Below are 14,810 nucleotides of genomic sequence, written 5' to 3' on the forward strand. Positions count from 1 at the left end.
GTTTTTGAAGTGGACAACATGAGGGTACTTGTACTGTGAAATACGCTTTTCATGGTTCTAAACCTACTTTGAGTTTCTGGCTCATGAGAGGTATCGAGGATTGCAGACTTCGTCTGAGCTGATCTTTCAGTCATGTAGTTCTGTATGTTTCTGTTTTCTAATAATTAACAAAATATAACTTAGAAAAATGGAACTTTAATAGTGGTGACAAAATATTATGTTCTCTTTGAATGTAAAATGTCTTCCTAAAATAGGCAATAACTTTTACTGGAAAAGGGATGTGAACTTCCATCATGATATTTTGCTTCAATTTTAAATAACTTTGCTAGGTTGGTATGCAGCTTGTGAACATTAAGAAATACATTTAGGCTGGCCCAGTGCAATAAGGTGGGCTGCGTTTCAGTCTTGGTAGACTTTGTACTTTGCTGTGATGGAAGTTTAGTGTAGACTTTTGAGTGTACGTTTTTATTGCAACTGCTGATGACTGCTTAAACCTTCATTTGAGAAATGTGACTTTTTAATCCTCTAGCACTGAAGCAGTAAATTAAAAGCAAGGAACAAATAATTTCTTGGTATAATTACATACACAGGGTATTTGGAAAATGTGAAGTCTCGTCAAGTCGACAGATATATCTCTAATTTTGCTGTGGATTTCTATTGACATTTTATTTTAAAGTAGGAAGAAAAGCCCTGTGGGTTTGACTTGCAGGAACCTGAGAAATGTAAAGGAAAACTTGAGTAATTTGAGTAAAATTATGAAGTTTGAGTATTCAGAGGGTATCAAGACAATAAAATGAGGAAATAATTATTCTGTGTCTGGGCATTGAACCAAAAGGGTTTAAAAGCCATATGGCTGCAGTTAAAGAAAACAGCTTCTGAGTCATTTAACTTCAGTGTGAGTGGGTTGCTATGGAAGTTAGAAAGAAACCAACATTTGTTCCACTTCCATTTCCAATCTGAATAGTAAACTCAAATTAAAACCCCTTTGTTTTTCAACAGCTATTCCTATCTGTTTCTTTTTGCACATTAACCCAAGCCATTCTCTGCCTTTTGAGGTCAGTGGAGCTGCATCTTGCTCTATTTACGTGTTGCTTACCATTAGTTACTTCAATTTTCCCAGTGTAAGTGTCAAGTGGAGATTGCAGTATGGAAGAAACCGTCTCTCATCTTATTCTGAGCTCTTGCACATTAATCAAATGTGGTTTGGGTTTGGTTTTTTTTTTTGAGTTTTGCACCCATTCTGCTTTTCTCACATACTTGAATATTACTGGTTCGCTCCTCTATCTCCAAAACAACCCTGGGCTATATTTTATACTCATAAATAACTTTAGAAAAGTGTTTTAAAACTCTTTAACATTGAAATATGAGTAACCTGAAGATGATTTTGAAACAGTTACACTTGTTTCCTTTTCTTGGCGAACATGGAGAAATCATATAGTTGGAAGTCTTTAATTACTTGATCAGTGAGCATTCAATTACTGTTCTATGATATTCTCAAACAGTGTTAATATTGATGATTTAAAGACAGAAGATGAATAAGGAGTCCTGGAATCTAATAATTTTCAGAACTTGCAAAAGAAGTGAATGTTTCATAATATGTGGAATTTCATTGCTGTATAGACTAAGCAGGTGCTGTCTTTGAAGCTCTGGAGATACCGGATAAAATAGTTTTTGCTCTCTGAAGAGTGCAGCAGTAATGCTGGTGTCCTTGGATGCATGCTTCCTGTAGAAGAAGATCCTTTCAAATCTATTTTTTTCAGAGCTGTCAGTGTACAGTGTTGACAGGTTGCTTTCTTTAATGATCAAGCATAAAGCCTTTGCAATGTGCTACAGACATGAGGCTTCAGAGCTCAAAATGAATGTGCTAGAAAGCAGTGGGTGTCACTGACTGAGGTCTGATTCCCCCACCTGCAGGAACTTCTCCCCAAAAACAAGCCTATTTGGAGAAAAATCATCTTAACTTTTGAATTGACACAATGGTGTAGGGGATATTTTTCCTTTGCACTTACTAACTTTAACCAATGATAAAACACATTAGGCTCAGCCAGCATTACAGCTAACTTGGAATATACAGGACTGTATATCAATATAGCTTCAGAAACAGTGAAAAGGGGGTCTTTGCTGGACTTCAGAGAGAGACAAGGTTGATGCTTACAGCTGAAAACAATCATTCAAATTACCTCACTTCCATCTCTTTTTTTGTCTGTATTGCTGAGGAAAAACAAATGTGCTCCAAAAAACAATGAATAATAATGTATTTTCTCAGTCCTAAACCCCTGAGATTACTGTGGCTTGTTATTGGTGGGAAGGAAGACAGATTGAGAATACCTGGGATTTCTTCACAAGCCTAACCTTAGTAACTTGTTTTGACTATGGACAGGATGCCGAAATATTGTGACAACCTGAACTAGTTAGAAATTGAAAAACTAAGCCTTGGTATCTGTTTCTATCCACTGCACGTTGCTGTGGGCTAAAGCAGCTGTGTGTAAGTAGCTTCCTTTCGCTTGGCTGTTTGATTGTCTGATAAGGTAGGGAAAAAAATATTTTACATTTATGGAGTGTGTATGTGTATACACATACAGTTGTATAACAATAAATTTATAAATGACTAGTGATTTTGGTGTTTTTTTTTTTAAAAAACCAACCATAAAATGCCAGAGAAGACTAATCTCTACATTGAAAGCAAGAGTCTCAGAACTGGTTCCAATTTCACACCTCAGCTAATTGTGATGCCGTGCATGATGCTGCGGTGCCATGGATTGCCTCCAGCCATGGCCGAATCTGCCAAGTTCATGTTTGGAACCTGGCTTGTGACTCCCAATGTCAGCTCTGTGGTGACATGGAGAAGGACCCAGGTGGCACTGCTGCCCCAGGGCTGTGGGGAGGGATGCTGCCCAGACCAGCCTTGTGTACAGGGAGCTCAGCTAGCTAACCGTTCATCCAACCCCTCCAAAGCCTGCGGCATTACCTACCAGCGTGTGATGGCTTTGCACGCTTAGAGGAAGATGCTTGTCATCTGTTCCAGGTGCCTGATGTGAGATGACCTGCAGGCTTTTGTTTTAATGTTAGCTTCTACTATCTGAAAATCAGTCCTCTTAGGTCAATCTTTCAAACTAGCCTTTTTAAAAAATATATATGCAAAACCACAGGTAATCTATAAATGCTTTTTAAAGTGTATAATGTAAATATAATGTAGCTTTCTAGAAAAGTTCATGGATGTATGGTGAGCAGAGCATCAAATGTGAGTGAGCAGCGTGCCCTGAAGGTGATGAAAATGAACCACAATACTGTGTGGCATTAGCGGGAGTATAGCAGGCAGGTTGAGGGTAATGGCTGTGCTTCTATATTTGGCACTCATGGGGCTGTACCAGGGATGCTGCACTGAGTTTTGGGCCCCTCAGTATAAAACACATGTTGGCAAAATGTGGTGACTTCAGCTGAGGGCTACCAAGATCATTGCGGGCTGGAAAACAGACATACAGAAAGATGGATAGAGACTTTCCTCAAAAATGCACAAGAATAACAGTTGTGAGGTGCACCAAGGAAAATAAAAATTGGAGATGAGGAAAGGATTATTCACTCTGTGTATGGTCAAACCCTGACCCAGGTTACCCAGAGAGGCTCAGGAATTGCCGTCCTTGGAGATATTTGGGACTTGACAGGACAAGGCCCTGGGCAACCTGAGCTAAATTGGAAGTTGCCCCAGCTTTGAGCAGAAAGTTGGATCTATATTCCTTCAGAGGTCCCTTCCAACCTAATCTCTTTCCATGATTATGTGAAGATGTTAATCTACAGAATAATTGCTTGTTTAAAAATAGCATAAACTATATACTTCCAAAAAACCAGCAACATAATCCAGCTCCCAGCAACTATAAAGTTACTGATTTCAGTAAAATCTTAGCCCAGTAACTGACTGGAAGAAGTTACTTTTTCTTTTCTGTTTAAGAAGCAAAGTGTCAAAGAAGGGTTTTCTTTGCAATTTATGGGAAGGTCATCAGTTTAGTGAATTGGATCACTTGTTGCTCAGCATCTTCCCTTGAAAGGATTGTCACACCTCAATTGTTTCTAGCAGACCTTTGATATTCCACTTCCTCAGACTACACCAGTAAGTGTGTGTCCCATGTAAAATCCCATTCAGAATCTGCTGAGATGAAAACTTTGTTGCACAGCAGGACTGGAGTAGCAGTAGATTGAATCTGGCATGCACAAGAGCAGCAGCTATCCTTGGAGCTGCTCTGCTGATCCCTCCCTGGTAGTGCAGTAAGAGGGCAGTGCTCTACTGTGGTTGGGCAAGAGAGGAGGAAAAAAAGCTCCGTTGCGATTTCCCCTTGAATTTCTGGATAGCCTCACTTACTCTCATTGGAAGCAGCAAATATAACATAAACACCTTTAGATATTGGAGGCAAAAAAAATAACTGAATAGGCTTGCAGGCTTCCTGGACTGGGTCAAGTTGGATTGCTGTTCCTAGTTTGAGTCTCTCTTTGTGCTGGCACTCTGAAATGCAAAACTTGTTCTTTTGGGTGGTAAAGTAAATGGGGAAAGTTGCAATTGATCCTTAAAAATTACACATGCATTTGCAGATGTATTAGAACGTGTCTTCTATGCATATGTAATATATATTTTAGATATGTATTGCATTTTGGAGAATACATGTACTAGGGTAGGTTTCATGTGATTAAACTGGTATTAATAGGACTACCATAAAAAGAGAAAATTTGTGGGGCAAGTCAGTGCCCACAAAAGCTATGCAGAGTGGGAGTCCTAACACTGTTTTATGTTATTTATGTTCAAAAATGTTCTTTTCTGGAAAGCACATATTTTGGATAGGAGAACTGGGGAGAGAGGTATTGCCTGCAGGAACTCCTGTACCCATTTCTGAACCACTCTGTAGTCCCAGCTTGCAGCCCAAACTCTACTTTAAATGAAAATTTTGCAGTATATTTAAGGAATTGATCACTACAATTCATATCTTCTTTTAGGTAAGTAAGTATTAATGAAATATATATGTACTTTTAATGTCTCTCCAAAAATTATCAGAATGTGATGTATAATATATTAAATTGTTTTAGGGTGATCAGTTCATGTCCTTTAAATGAAAATGAAGCTCATTCCAGCAAAATAAAACTGATCTGTACTGCTCTCCTGTGAAACATCCTATTACAGAGAGCTGGTAAACACTCACTTGGGATTCTGTGTTGAGTCTGTGATAGAACTGGTTTTTGATCCAAATTTAGATTACACCCAGATGAGATGCTTTAGCAATCTTTGCTTGTGCACTACCACCTGTTATATTCAGGAGGTGTAGTAAGAATAATTGGGGGTAGGATGACAAAGCTCTCCAGGCATGTTGTGTTACACTGCAGTTGTTTATTCTTTCTTACTGTTTCTTCACTGTGGAGTTCTAGTAGATGGTTAAGTTAAGTTTTAATGAAGGAACTAAGTGATGGTGGTGCTAGACCTGTCTTCTGTATCCTCATTGTTGGTGTGTAAAGGCATTTAGAGACATTTGAGTGATTTCTGTAGAAACGGCAAGCCCAGAGCCTTTGTTCTTGAGACCAAGATGTACTGTGCTGGAAAGAATAGGAGGCATGTGTGTGAATGATACACCTAAAACTCATGTTCTTGCTTCTGCCTGTGCAAATTTGATGTTGCTTTTTATAGGTGGAAGGGAAAGGTGGTTTGTATATATCTGTGTATAAAAGAAAAAAATAATCTTGAAATGAAAAGAGAAATATTACTTCTGGTTCAGCAATTTGTATTGCAGAGGTGGGGGGATCTTAGCTTTAATGACAAAAGCTTCAGCCTTAATACAAAGTGACTGCTATGTGTCTTATAATCAAGTTTTCAAAATACATTTGAAAACACACTATCAGCAGGCACCTTTACCCTGTCAAAGTACCAGCAGTTTTTTTTTAAAGCAATTGAACGTGATTTAGTACTTAAATTTTCTCTTGTACATTATGCAGCTTTGCTAATGGATAACACCACTATATTTTGAAGGGAGGATTTGTTTTGTTTGTTTTTAGTGGAATAGTTAATCTTAGCCACTTTAAAATTGGCAAGTAGCCTCTTTTTTTTTTTTTTTAAAAAAGACTTTACCAATAATATGTTACATTTTTGAAAAAAGGTCTGGTTGTCTTCATTTGTCTAAGCAACACCCTTTGCAGAATATCTTGATGGAAAAAGAAACCAACAGTTTGTTTCCAATTCTCTCCTTGTGTGTGTGTTCCTGCCACAGGTATTGGCTAATTGAAAAGTGAAATGTTTGCTGCCTTCTTCAATTTAGCCACAGTATTAAAAAAAAAATATATATATATAAATTCTGTACATAACATTTTGGAGTGCAGCTGAACTCCTACATGAGCTGTGGAATTTAAATTTGATCAGAAAGCATGCTTTGCTTTCAATCAATTATATTTCCATTTGTCATAAAGCTTCCTTGCAGGCAAAGACACTGTGCAAAGTTAATGCAATCTGTAAATACTGTATTTTTCTTTAGAATTAATCTCCATTGACTTCCACAAAAAGTATAAGATAGGAAGCATGCAGTCATTCCACTTTATGGTCAATAATCAGAAAATGTCACGCTTATTTCGGAGAGATTCAAGGTAAGTCAAACAATACAATTAAACATAACACGTATCATCATTAAAGATTCCACTACAATGTAGTTTTCAGAAATCATACAACAGAATGTAAGAATATTTCTAGCATTAAGTATAGGAGGAGATAACTTGAGAAGACTGCCTATTATTAACGAGGAAGTGGAAAATCTTGGTAATAGTTCATGAAACTAACAGGTGCTAAGTAAGCAGCTGAGGAAAAATGGTTCTTATTACTGAATTGACAAAAATATGACTTTTCTGGTGTAAGGTAATAAAAGGGCTTGAAAACTAATGAAAACTGTGTGAACTATCTAAACATAAATGAAGGTTTTCCTTATGAGCAATTTACATAAATTTGCCTAAAGTTATTTGCATGACTGTGTTTTATGACACGAAAATTACCTGCCTGTTCTGTGGACTGCGTTTTCTGTAGCTGTTTTCCCCAGGATTGCTGTTTTGCATTGTTGAGGAGTGTAAAACCTGCTTTCCCTGGAAGCGCTTTATGGAGAGCAAGTAATGAATTGTTCCATATTGGGCAGAAATATACAGGAAATTAGACCTGACGTAGGAGATGAGACCTTTTATGCTTCAGTTATTGTGTTCATGTTCCACACACAAGAAGTGCAGGTATTCTGTTGGTCTTCAGTTCTCCTAGTTTAGCAAACCAAAGGTTGATGAGAGAGGAGAGAGGTAAAGGAGAGCAGGTACAGGGTGCAGTTTTATCTTCTTAGTAGAACTTGTGTTGCAAAAGTAGACATTATATTTTTATTGTATGAAAAATTAAGAGAAACTGAGACAATAACACTTAAACTCTTGAACTAATGGTCTAATACAATTCAACATCATAGAATCATAGAATTGATATGATTGATATGATTCTGGGAAACTTTTTAACATGAAGGATACTAAAAGGTTTAGTTATGGGCTGCAGGTAGCTGTATAGGAAGAATGCTTCTGATAGCAGGTGCGTGGGGTGGTCAGATGGGTTATTTTATGTAGAAGGTTTAGTGTTTGCAATCTGCAAATCCTCAAGAACTGACTTCCAGGAAGCTTTAATTTTGAATAATGAGAAGTTTCTAATGAATGTATGTGTAATTGAGAACCTCAGATATAATTTCCTGGAAAAAAAGCTTTGATGCAGAAAACTGTTGATGCTGCTGTGGCACCTGCTGCAGGTGACCAGAACTCACACCCTGTCATGTAGAAATTAAAAACAATCCTATGATCCTTGCACCAAACTCAAAGTTTACGTGTTCCTTTAAAAAAGGCAAATTTACTTATTAGAAAACAGGATATGAATAAAACCACCATTTGATACAATTTAAAAAAAAAAATAGTTTCACTTTATCATTTCGAGTAAATCTTTCATTTTTGAAAATATGGTGTTCTTGATGTTTTAACAGAATGTATGAGGTTTCAAAAAATGTTCTTGGCAGTCGTGGTGGTAGTAAGCTTCATAAAAAATAATAAAAATTGGCAGTAAAGAGAATGATACAATGCATGTAGTATAAAACATTTAATCCTGGAACCTGTACAAGTACTAAGTGTCCTAACATATATTTATTGAGAGTTTTATTTATGTTGCATTTTAAATTAAGGTATTTCAGGATTCAGTTGTCTGTCTCTGTCCTTTTTGTATATAATTTATTTTAAAACGGTAGCTATAAACTCGTGGGTATTGGTGAGTTGAAATGAACATCTACAAGAATATTCTGGCAAGAAACTCATAGTTCAAACAAGCTTGCTTAATATGTTGGGCAGCTGAAATAGATTTGTTTTGAAGTGAGGTTTCTCTAACTTTTCTGCTGCTGTTTAGAGTTCACTTCTTCCAACATTAAAAAAAAAAATAATAAAAAAACCCAAACAAACCCAACAGTAAAGTAATTTCAGCCTCTTTAAAACAGAAGTCTCCATAAGCAAGTGCTGTGAAAGCTTGATCATAGTGAAAACACCAAGCCTGCATTCCACCGTTAATAACTACGTTGCTACAAGTTCAGCATTTGCTCGTCTTCACACTGTCAGCTCCTATGTTGACTGGATGACACTTGGGAAACAGACACTAATTTTTCCTTCTGCCACTTGCTGTTCTGTGCTTCTCCTCTGCATGAGGAACACGGCCCAGCAAAGGTTTTGGAATGGCGAACCTTGACTAAGAAAGCCAACAAAAGCACCTCAAGAGTTGTCTTGACCATTAGTAACCAGAACACCAAATCTCAACTTCAAAAGAAGTTTTGGCAGTTTTCCACAGATTTTTTTTTATCTGCATAAGTAATGGTCAATAACTAATGAATTGTGTGAAGATACAGAAGGGGCAGGCAGAGGGAGGAGAACTAGGAAGTGACATCCTCAGGCTGAAGAGTGAAACAAGGTTAAAAGGTCATCAGTAGCCCTTTTAGCTCCCCTTTGAATAAAAATGAGAGGAATCAAAGACTATTTAGCTGCAGGCGTGTAGTAATATAAAGGCAGGGTGTCCTATGCAGTATCATGCATGTAAATCAGTTAATTGAAATTTGCACCGAGTCCCACTTAGGCCATATTGGTGCTCATTCTGGAGGCAAGTTATTTCTTGAATGTCTTGAATCTTTCTGTATCCTGAAGGTAGTTATGGAATCTATCCAGTGATGGCCAAGACAGATTATTTTTTTAAAAAGAAAATTATATTTTTTGGTTGTACTTATTAGGCGGCATTTTATTAAAGTGAGGAGCTTCTCATTAACACTCTGTTCAGGAAAAGTGGTCTTCAAAAGATTATCTCAAATGTATTAGATGAAAGTGTTCAATAATTTGCAATTTCACTACAGTCTTTCATTCACAGTTTAAAAATTGCCAGCAAATGCACAATTAATTACATAACAATTTAACTTTGACAGCTCATTTCTGGATCAGATGAAATAAGTCACAGCTTTCTCATTTTTGTTAAATGATGTTTCAGTGCTTTGTGACTATGCTTCATAGTTGTAGGGTCATATCATTAAAAATACATGGGTAAGAATGTTGTTTCCATTATCCTAATATGTAGTAGAAAACGCAGATTATTTCTTGTCTGTTTAAATCTATTACTGTGACAGTGAATGTTTTCAATTTTCGCAGTCTGCATTAAAGGTAGAGTATAAATAGCATTTACTAGATTTATTTTTTTATTGCTGAAGTTCAGGCAAATAGTACCAGACATATGTCTTTCAACTATACATATTAAAAAGAAAAGCTTATTGAGAAGAATTGGAGTTTTATTTTGCTGCTAAGAAATACTGTATTGTATCGTTAAAGTCCAAAGCATGCTATCCTCTTTATGTTCTATCTGCAATCTACGTTTCTTTCAAAAACTTTGTCATCAATCATTACCAGGAATAAATCCTATGATTTTTTTATTATTATTATAGAAAAGTAGCCTAGGGGAATTTTTATCATATATATTGTAATACTGCAGATACATGTATATGTGCCAAGCACTTTCTCCCTACTGCCTGCTGGTTTGACTTGCTACAATACTTTATTATTTATTAATTTGAAGTGAATGAATAATCCCATTTTCATGAGATGTCTGCTCCTGAAGTGCATGTTGGAAACTTCTCCTCAATAGCAACAGACTCGTAAATCACCTGGTAGAAAGCTTTTAGGTTTTTTGCTTTAGAGCAGCATAAAGTTCCCCAGGGAACTTTACGAGAAACGTGAGGCTTCAAATTTCACAGTGTTTATACTTAGCACTGTCCACCAGTATTTCAAGGGTCAAGAATATTGTGTGAACAATATTTCACATTTTTTGCCTTAAAATCTCAGTTGAAGCAGCAAAATGTATAAGATGTTTAGGTGCTTATAGAAAGTGGGCAGGTGTTCTCAGAATGGCTGAAGTTGGAAGGGACCTCTGAAGGTCATCTGTGCCAACCTCCCTGCTCAACGCAGGCTGAGCTAGCACAGGCTGCCCAGGACCATGCGCAGACACTTGTACTATACAAATATTTGGGAGATGTTGAATTATTATTGCTCTCCAGACTGTCTTAAAAAAAATGAGGGGGAGGGCATTTGCAATTCTAGATGTAATTTTGCATATTAATTTATGCATGTGTATAACAGGCAAAGTCATTCTATGTTGATTGTTTCACTGGGCTGTCCGTCAACTGGAGAATGAGTTTAACAAATATGTTCGCTCTTGTACAAATCAGAAAGCAGATGCTGTGTTTGAAGTGTCACTGTACACAGCATGAGCTTATACATGTCGGTTAAGAAAAATAAACACAAGTATGGCAGGTTTTCATGCAAAACTGCTGACTTCATCTGGCAGGTTATATTGTCATTACCTCTGACTTGAAACGCAGAGGCAGCATTGTTATCCCCTCACTCCTCCAAATGTTTCTCTCTCATAGACCTTGCATGTTAGAGTAAGATGCTTGTTGTGAGGAATCTTTTGGTTTAGCTTCCAATGTACTTAAACATGCTGAATTCATAGCACATAGAGCCTTCCCCTCCTCAGCACAGCAGGGGAGTTAGGTGCTCTAGCTCTATTCAAATACACGAAGGCTAAGACCTTTCTGATGAAGTATAAGAATATTTTGCTGAATCTTATCTGATGGAGGTTTAGCTTGGTCAACAAAAGCTCTACAATTACAAGATGAAAAATTTAAATTGTATGCAAAAGTTCTCTATTGCACGTGGCTTTATGTTAAGGGTTACTATTTGTCATGGCATAAGTATTAAATCCAGCTTCAATAGTCATCAATGTTTGTGTGCAGTTGATGCACTTATTTCTTCGACAGAAAATAACTTTACCTTGGCTACTTGATTTGTCACATTATCTTTTTATGTGAGAAATTCTGCTTTCCTTCATCCAAACCCTCTTCAAGAAGTAATTTCATGATTCTGTGTTTTCAAGTTCAAAATGAATGACATAGAAGGTAAATGTGATGAGGGGCATCGCGCACACAGGCCACGTGTAACTGAACATCTGTAAGTGTTAGCTTTATGTGAGCTCTCAAGACAGCCAGCTTCACTTTTATTGACAAAGCAAGCAAATTCTAAATGTTTAAAATTGGCTGTATGTCTGATAAGAATATAATCCAATAGAGGAATGTTGGACCACTTCTGGCCTCTGTTAGGCTCATGGTCTTTCTTCACATCAGCTCTGAGTGAGAGTAGCATCATGATTTATGCTACCACAGCTGGCTCATAAATCTTACCATTCTTGAATCCTGTCTTAATAGATTCTTTGGTCCTTTACAAGGCCAACCACTGAGAAGGCTTGTGGCTTTCTCGTGACAGTTTACGTGTGTTTGTAGTATTTTTTTTCCCTCCAAAAAAGAGGAAACTCGGCATATTCCTCAGTATTTTCTAGATCTGATATACAGAAAAATTCCAGAATCAACATAAAAATAGTAACATTTAGCACGTTTCTTCAGGAATGTCGGTCTTCTGTATGTGTATATGTAAAGTGTATTGGGGTGTGGATTTTTTTGGCTAGCCTGGATACTAATCATCTGAATACATTAATATGATGAAAATGTTACTAGGCAGTAGTTAGAAGAGGTGGTTCTTGCTGAGGTGGTGCTGGGAAGTAATGCATTCTAATTAAATTCCACAGAAAAATCCAGAAAGCATTTGTGTGAGGATGCTTTACAAGCTTGCTGAAGGCAGCAGTCTCCTCTAACCATAAAAGCATGAAAACAAATGGTTCTAATTCTTCTTATTTTCACAGTAATAACTGTCATAGGTTAAAATAGATATTTCCATTAGAGCACTTGTATTAGGTTAGCTTAGCTTGTTGAGAGGTAATAATGACTTTCTTCCAAGGATGAGGAGGCAAAAAAAAAATAAATCAAATTGATATCAAAGGAAGCTGCAAGTACTTTGTAAGTAAACAAAGACAAAAGTTAGTCAAGTTTGTAGTAGAACTACGCATATTAAGGATGGTGATTTTTTAAAAAAACTTTTTCAATTTATCAACCCCTAGAAGCTATCTTATGGAAGTACACAAGTTTCACATCCATAAATTTCTGTGAATCTTAGATTATACAGCTCATTTAGATCATATAAAATATATTAAAGTTTAGACCCTTTCCACTAATCCCTTGGAATTAATCTAAATTTCGTTCTACTCTCCAGTGGGTCTTCACACCTGGAGTTGAAAAGCACTGACCTAGATCATCTGACAGCATCTTTATGATTTCCAGAGCTGATGATACTTTTAATTAATGTCTAGTATTTTCCTCTTTCAAGGTAGCAGTGAGGAGGCCTTCGGGGGCAGTGGGGTGTGATATGGATTTATAACTCTCCCATCAATAAGATATAACTTTGGCCTTCCTCACTGACTTGATGCCAATGTATCCTGGGCTTTGTTTCTCTGCACTCCTATATTGACTTTTCTTAAATCTACTATGATACCTATTTATGTGTAGATGTGAGTGGATGGACACAACCAGCGAGTTCTGCAAACAGCCATCATCATTCTTATATGCTGAACAAGGAACTGCATGGCATTTTTCCTCCCTTAGGGGTAAAAGGAGTTCTGTAGCTATGGTAAAGCAAAGCTTAATGCTCTTTTTTTGCCTCGGGAGTAATGTTTGGATTATAACTGAAAAAAGCAGTAGCATACGTTGTTTGGAGACTGGCTGCAGGCCCCCTCGTTAGAGAAACTTTTCTTTGTATCATGCTGAGAAATCCCACGTGTAATAGAGCACTTCATTTTATTGCTTTGCACATGTGCTATAAATGGTATTGATAGCTTCAGGCAATGAGAAGAATTTAATTATTCAAATAATCTTCATGTAATTCTTCGTTTATGTATCTGTCTTCCTCTGTCAATGTGCAATGAGTAGGAATACAGTGGGGAGAACTTACCCTTCTACTGAAATAATATGTAAGTACGTGTTACTTTTGTTCAGTAAAGTTAAGGTAATAAGAATATTAGAATACTGGTAATGATCGTGCTGGTGTTTCTGGGAAGATACTAAATGCTGTGTCCTGCCTCCCAAATGCACAATATTAATAGAGAAATGCCACTGCCTAATCAGGGCAGCAGTACCTGTTGGAACAACTTGCCTAAGTTGCAACAAAGGCACAGCATTTGTGTCCCCCAGGCTTTCAAACCAAATCAGTCCGAAAATTTTGGCTCTTGGCCTTGGGTGCTTAGGACAGTCTTCTGAAGCAGAAGCATCTTGCTTGTTGGCCTTCTGTGGTACCCAAGACCAGGGTGTAACCATTGCTCCCTGTAGCCAGCATCTCCAGCCATTATGAGTGGGCTGTGTGGGCTTCTTGCTTCATTTTGGAGAAATACAGAGGTACAAAGGCATTGAAGATTTTTTTTTTTTTTTTTCTTTCCCCTGAACTTACAGCGGCAGCCCTCTGGCAGCAGTCAGAAGCCACTTCTCCTTGAGGACACCAAAGCTGCACTGCAGTGGCTTAGCTCCTGCTGCAGCTGCCAGTGTGTCCGCCTTCCCAACAGGACATCCGCATGCATGTGGGTTTTCCCCTGGGATAGCATGGGGCTTCCAGCACCGTGGAGTTGATATGACGCTGTGCATCTGGCACCACTACCACCCCCCCGCCACCCTGGAGTTTCCCATAACCTCTCTCTCTCACGTACACGTGTCTTGAAAATGTGTCTTGATGTTTAATTCATAACATGAAGCTTGCGATTAGGGGAAAGTAGCTGCCTCAGATTTGGAGCTGGAGGATCTGCTATATCGATTTATATACTTAAGATAGGCAGGGACTCACCATCAAGTGTTCTGGCAGGGGACCAGCTAAGCATTACTGTCGCATTTGATTCTTTATTAGGCACTGTAAATGGATATTGGAGTTCAGAGAAAATAAGATCTAGCATAAATACTGGCTTAATTTATGTATGTTGAATGGGTTTACACCAAGCTTTGGCTTGTTTACTTTCAATTAGGTACAGTATGGAAAAAGATTTATGTGATAATCCATACTAAAGGGCCAGTTACTAATGAAGACATTGGTAATTCCATGAGTAATTAAATTTCATCTGAGCTAATTACTGAGGTATTCTAATTCAGAAGCCTCTAGCCACAAATATTGAAAATCCATTTATTTAACTCAGCTTTTACTTAGTTTGTTCCACTAGTTGATAATACACATTCAATTCTAAAGCATTTCCCTGGGGTGTCCTCTTCTCCTCCCTTTCTTGCTGTGGGTGTGTGTCCACAGTTACTTCCTTTATTTTCTATTGCATTTCAAATAGTCTTCTATACATC

This window comes from Charadrius vociferus, unplaced genomic scaffold (assembly GCF_000708025.1).
Source record: "Charadrius vociferus isolate BGI_N301 unplaced genomic scaffold, ASM70802v2 scaffold414, whole genome shotgun sequence".
Lineage (NCBI taxonomy): Eukaryota > Metazoa > Chordata > Aves > Charadriiformes > Charadriidae > Charadrius > Charadrius vociferus.